This window comes from Aegilops tauschii, chromosome 3 (genome assembly GCF_002575655.3).
Source record: "Aegilops tauschii subsp. strangulata cultivar AL8/78 chromosome 3, Aet v6.0, whole genome shotgun sequence".
NCBI classification, from domain to species: Eukaryota; Viridiplantae; Streptophyta; class Magnoliopsida; order Poales; family Poaceae; genus Aegilops; species Aegilops tauschii.
This window is the reverse complement of record NC_053037.3, coordinates 333,556,729-333,563,639: the sequence shown is the minus strand read 5'-3', so window position 1 is coordinate 333,563,639 and position 6,911 is coordinate 333,556,729.

The window sequence follows — 6,911 nt, the reverse complement described above, 5'->3', positions numbered from 1 at the left end:
ACGCCTTCATCAGGCTGCCCGTTTCTTTTGTTCCGCCTCATCGCAAATAGTTCATTGGACTGAACCGTATGCCCTGGATCACACACGCAACTAAAATCTGAACCGTGTTTGATGCATCCTCCATTGCAAATGTTTTGCACCTTTTTGACGGTTTTCTTACATCCCCGTTTGTGGTTGATGCATCGCACACAGTTTCGTGAAAGGGTCTCTGATCGTAGTGTCGCGTTAGCAGCATCCTGCAGTAGTGTCTCTTCTTTAATAGGTGGGAGATATTTAAACCACTTCTCTTTAGGGAGATCAACATGAGTAGCAAATGATTCACAAAAGGAGGCTACTATCTCAGAGTCAAGTCCATATTTAGTGCTAAACTTTTGAAAAGCATCGGTATCCATAAAAGATTTAACACAATCATATTTAAATTTAATACTTGACTATTTACCTTTCTCGAGTTCCCAATCTTCAGAGTTGCGTTTAATTCTTTCCAAAAGATCCCACCAGAATTCATTAGTCTTCTTCATAAAGGAACCCGCACAAGAAGTATCAAGCATTTCATCATTACGAGAAAGCCGCGCATAAAAATTCTTGATAATAATTTCTCTTGAGAGCTCATGATTGGGGCATGAATATAACATTGACTTAAGCCTCCCCCAAGATAGAGCGATACTTTCTCCTTCATGAGGCCAAAAATTATATATATAATTCCGATCACGATGAACTAGATGCATAGGATAATTTTTTTGGTGGAACTCCAATTTCAAACGATTCCAATTCCAAGATCCAATATCATCGCATAGCCTATACCGTGCCAATGCTTTTCCCTTCAAAGATAAAGGGAAAACCTTCTTCATAACTTCATCCCCGGGTAAACCTGCAAGCTTGAACAATCCACAAATTTGTTCTACATATATCAAGTGCATATCAGGATGTTCGGTTCCATCTCCTGCATAAGGATTAGCTAGTAGTTGTTCTATCATACCCGAAGGAATTTAATATTCAATATTTGAAGGAAATATGCCCTAGAGGCAATAATAAAATTGTTATTTATATTTCCTTATATCATGATAAATGTTTATTATTCATGCTAGAATTGTATTAACCAGAAACTTAGTACATGTGTGAATACATAGACAAACAGAGTGTCCCTAGTATGCCTCTACTTGACTAGCTCATTAATCAAAGATGGTTAAGTTTCCTAACCATAGACATGTGTTGTCATTTGATGAACGGGATCACATCATTAGAGAATGATGTGATGGACAAGACCCATCCGTTAGCTTAGCATAATGATTGCTTAGTTTTATTGCTATTACTTTCTTCATGACTTATACATATTCCTCTAACTATGAGATTATGCAACTCCCGAATACCGGAGGAACACTTTATGTGCTATCAAACGTCACAACGTAACTGGGTGATTATAAAGATGCTCTACAGGTGTCTCCAATGGTGTTTGTTGAGTTGGCATAAATTGAGATTAGGATTTGTCACTCCGTGTATCGGAGAGGTTTCTCTGGGCCCTCTCCGTAATGCACATCACTATAAGCCTTGCAAGCAATGTGACTAATGAGTTAGTTACGGGATGATGCATTACGGAACGTGTAAAGAGACTTGCCGATAACGGGATTGAACTAGGTATGAAGATACCAACGATCACATCTCGGGCAAGTAACATACCAATGACAAAGGGAATAACTTATGTTGTTATGCGGTTTGACCGATAAAGATCTTCGTAGGATATGTAGGAGCCAATATGAGCATCCATGTTCCCTTATTGGTTATTAACTGGAGATGTGTCTCGGTCATGTCTACATAGTTCTCGAACCCGTAGGGTCCGCACGCTTAACGTTCGATGATGATTTGTATTATGAGTTATGTGATTTGATGACCGAAGTTTGTTCGGAGTCCCAGATGAGATCACGGACATGACGAGGAGTCTCGAAATGGTCAAGAAATAAAGATTCATATATTGGAAGGTTGCATTTGGACATTGGAACGGTTCCGAGTGGTTCGTGCATTTTTACGGAGAACCGGGAGGTTACCGGAACCCCCCGGAAGAAGTATCGGGCCTATTGGGCCTTATTGGAGGAGAGGAGAAAGGCCACGTGAGAGGGGCGCCGCCCCCTACCCAAACCGAATTGGACTAGGGGAGGGATGACGAACTTCGCGATGCTGAAATCGATGAAGGTAGAAATCAAGAAAAGCATCAAGTGTTGATGGTTGACAAGACCACTAGTTTCAAGTAAAAGGGCAAGGGAAAGAAAGGGAACTTCAAGAAGAATGGCAAGCAAGTTGCCACTCCCATGAAGAAGCCCAAATCTAGACCCAAGCCTGAAACTGAGTGCTTCTGCTGCAAAGGAAATGGTCACTGGAAGCGGAACTGCCCCAAATACTTGGCGGATAAGAAGGATGGCAAAGTGAATAGAAGTATATATGATATACATGTTATTGATGTGTACTTTACTAGTGTTCATAGTGTTGGAGAATGTAGTATTTTAAAAAAATTCCTACGATCACGCAAGATCTGTCTAGGAGAAGCATAGCAACGAGCGGGGAGAGTGTGTCCACGTACCCTCGTAGACCGAAAGCGGAAGCATTTAGTAACGCGGTTGATGTAGTCAAAAGTACCAAACGCATGACACCTCCACGATCTGCACACGTTCAGCTCGGTGACGTCCCTCGAACTCTAGATCCAGCTGAGGCGAGGGAGAGTTTCGTCAGCACGACGACGTGGTGACGGTGATGATAAAGTTACCGACGCAGGGCTTCGCCTAACACTACAAAAAAGACACTTCCGTGATGATACATGTTTGTCATAGTAGGTCACTTTTTTGTCATGCATGTACATCCATGACGATTTTATGACAGAATCAAGATAGTCATACCTGTGCTATCGTAGAAGTGTTCCATGACATTACCAAAATTATCATCACGGAAGTGTCCACTTCCATGACGATAAATCGCGCGTCATGGAAGTGCTTTCGTCAAGGGTGACCAACACGTGGCATCCACCGTAACGGGTCGCCGTTAAGTTATCGGGTCCGGTTTTGGATCCGATAACCCGCTAACAGCCTGGACCAATGAGGATTTTCCACGTGTAAAATTCTCATTGGCCGAAGGAAACACGTGTTGGCTCACCGTTGGGACAGATGTCATCCATTCATTGGACAGGAGGTGCCTATGATACGTCGACACATGGCACGGCACAACAAAGGCCCATTCCGGTGAAAAGGCCGGCCCGTTTGACTTGGTCAAAAGGTAACGGGCCGACCCACGGAAAGCCTGTTCCTATATAGCCCATTTACGGCCCGCTAACTCATGACCCGTTACGGCCTATCGGAATTAAGCCTAGTAGCTTCATCTGGGCCGTCCAATATGATTCCAGCCCATTGTAAATTCCGTCCCATGTATGGCCCATGATGTCTTTCGGCCCATACGAGGCCATTTGTAACTCTTGGCCCATTAACGGCCCGTGGTGAATCTGGCCCGCAATGAACAGTGTACCCCTTTATACCCATTAACGACCCATTATTCATTAGGGCCGTTTCCAACCCGTGTTATCTTTCGGCCTTCTCAGGGCCCATTTATTCTTGGGCTCATTTCCAGCATTCGGTTACTTACGGCCCGTTATTGGCCTTTTCTGCTTGTGGGCCAAATTCAGTCCGCGGTTACAATCGGCCCGTTTGCAGCCCGTTAATCCGTTGGGCCGTTTTCATAGCGTCGTCCAATACAGCCGATTAATGACGGCCCGTTATTGTCGGCCCATGAACGGACGATTCCAAATCTAGCCTGTTTACGGCACATGATGCCGTCTGTTATTGGCCCATGTTTGGCCTATCGATCATACGGCACGTAGAAGGCCCATTGATGCTACGGCCCGTAGAAGGCCCATTGTTTCTACGGCCCGTAGAAGGCCCATTGTTTCTACGGCCCGTAGGAGGCCCATGGTAACTACAGTAAATATGTAGCCCATGGTTATTGTGGCCTAGTTTTAAAAAATAGGTTATTGCGGCCACTAGCAAACCGCGGAAAAAGAACTGCACTGACTACAAGCAAACAAATAAACAAGACAACAAGGAACTAAATAAGCAAGCAACTTATGCTAGGCTATCATGACTATTACACATATTACATCCACTAGGCATCAAAGTTCGCTACCACTGCAAATATAGGGAACAAAGCAGCATATCACATACACTGGTCATCAAAGTTGGCGACCAGTGCAAATAAACGCCGCAGCAAAACAAGTCCAGAACTGAAACCACTTCAGAAGAGCTCAAGAAACAATATCATGGGTACCCATAATGCTGGCAAGATGCTTAGCAAGCTTATTAACTTTCTCTTGTTTGGCGCTTAAATCCTCCAGCGCTTGTTGTTGCACAAGAAAGTATGCATCTGAATTCTGCAGGGACTTCCTCAGTCCTTCGGCTTCTTATATCATGATAAATGTTTATACAATTGAAACTGAAATCAACATAGAGCAAGAAGTTAGAACAGCAATCCAGTTAAAGAAATAGGTTTAAAACATACCTGTTGCGCCATTCGAGTTTGAATTGGATCCTTCATATTCGAAAGTAGTTGGTATGAGTAAATACAGTGATGCAACAACAAAGGAGTATGGACCATAGCTATGGAATCTGACCTGAGAACAATTGCTCTTCTGCTTTAAACGTGGAGTTTGGGTTCGCTGTGGTGGTCTTCGTGCTTTGGGCACTGTAGTTGCTTTACAAACTGCTCGTGTGGGGGTACTCTGTGGTGGACATGGTGCTTTGTCAACTAGAAGTGGGTTACTATCCACTGGAGTTGGGGTTAGATGGGTTGTAGTGGTTCTCTGCCCAATGGTCTAAGTGTGCAATCTGGAAGAGTCTCGATTATGTGTGGTGGGGTAAGTTTGTGGGCCAGCACAACCATGGTTCTATCTGCATCGACGGGTAGCACCGTATTTTGTGAAGAACGGGTTTTTGCTCCCTTAGATACTGCCATCACCCCCTCCAATTCAAATGGCTGATAAACAAGAAAAGAAATTGAACGTACAGACAATGTATGATAGACAGATGTGGTAATTCACATATATGTTGTCTAAGCAAACAGGACAACATGACACAATTTCACATATATGATGCCTAACTAAACAAGATAGCATGACACAGTTTCAGATATATGATGGATAACTTAACAGGATATAATGGCATAATTCAACATATGATGAGTACCTAAACAGGATGACATGACAAAACTATATGATGTCTTTCTAAAATAGGTTGGGATGAAATAATTCACATAAATGTTGTCTAAGTATACAGGATGGCATGATATAATTGACATAATTGATTCATATACTAAGCAGCTGACACTCGCATGTATGATCTCTAAACTAAGCAGATGGAATTCAATATTGTGCATATGATGTCTAAACTAAGCAATGCAAGACACCATATGCATGATATGAGAAATATAAACATTGAAACTTAGAGCATACAGCTCAGGTGGGATATAGGACTGGTCATCTATCTCTGAATCCTCCTCTGAGGAGCTCCCTATAACCATCGAGATATATGCTTCAACAGGTACCATTGCTTGCTCCGAAGACCTTGTATTCACTCCTGATTTTTCCATAACCGGCTCAAATGGCTGATACACATGAAGAGTAGTTTAATATACAAAGATTGCCGACAAATGGAATACGCAATGAAAAAAGATGGCATGAGATAATTCACATATATGATGCCTGGCTACATGGCGGTGCATAATTCACATATATGATAACTGGCTGAAAAACATGGCATTACATAATTCCCATATACTCCCTCCGTTCCTAAATATTTGTCTTTTTAGAGATTTCAAATGGACTACTACATACGGACGTATATAGACATATTTTAGAGTGTAGATTCGCTCATTTTGCTATGTATGTAGTCACTTGTTGAAATCTCTAAAAGACAAATATTTAGGAACGGTGGAAGTATGATATAGAAACCAAACAGGTGGCATTCACACAAAGCAAATCTAAACTAAGCTGATGACATATAAGATGAATAATGTAAGCAATGCGAGGTGCCATATGCATGATATGACCAACATCAACATGCCAGGTTAGACCAAACACCTCAGGTGGTAAATAGGAGTGGCCGGCTCCCTCTGAATCCCCATCTGAACAGTTATCTCCGTCTAAAATACAATCTGGAATGGCGGGAGGGGCGGGGCGCACTTCGCCCACCATGGAGCGGCGTCTGCATGACATTGTATTCCCACGCAACGGTCTTCTCTTTTTCTCTACATGTTTAGTACGATTGTGTACAATAACTGCCATGCATAAGAAAAAATTAGTTTGAACCGTTCGACGTTCCAGTAAAAAATGTAAAATCGCGCACTACAGCCAAAGTTTCTGTTTTGCACTGCACAAACCAACAAGCAATGTAAACATCCTAAAGGCAAATCTTGGCACATTATTTTTATACATTTTTGTTGAAAAGTTTCTGTAATCAAGATTCACAAAGTTTCCGTGAGCATGAACAAAGTTCAAGGAGCTCCCCCACTTCAACAATGCTTGTCTCTCTCACTTTCACTTTCCTTTTTGAAAAGTTTTGGGTTCCCCTCTTTATTTTTTGTTTCTAAACTTTATAAAAGCACACAACAGAAATAAATGACTCTCTAAAACTTCCGGGTTGTCTCCCTGGCAGCGCTTTCTTTAAAGCCATTAAGCTAGGCATATAGTGCTCAAGTAATGGATCCACCCGGATCCCAAGGTATATCAAAGCCAATTTTAATTAACAATGATTTGCGATTTAGTAGTGAGCACAAAGAAACATATATCAAGCAATGACGAAGTATAACTCTCTTCCTATGCATCGGCATGTCATAAAAGAACAATTCATGCACACATAGTAAAGGCCAATGCATAGTATAAACAGTTT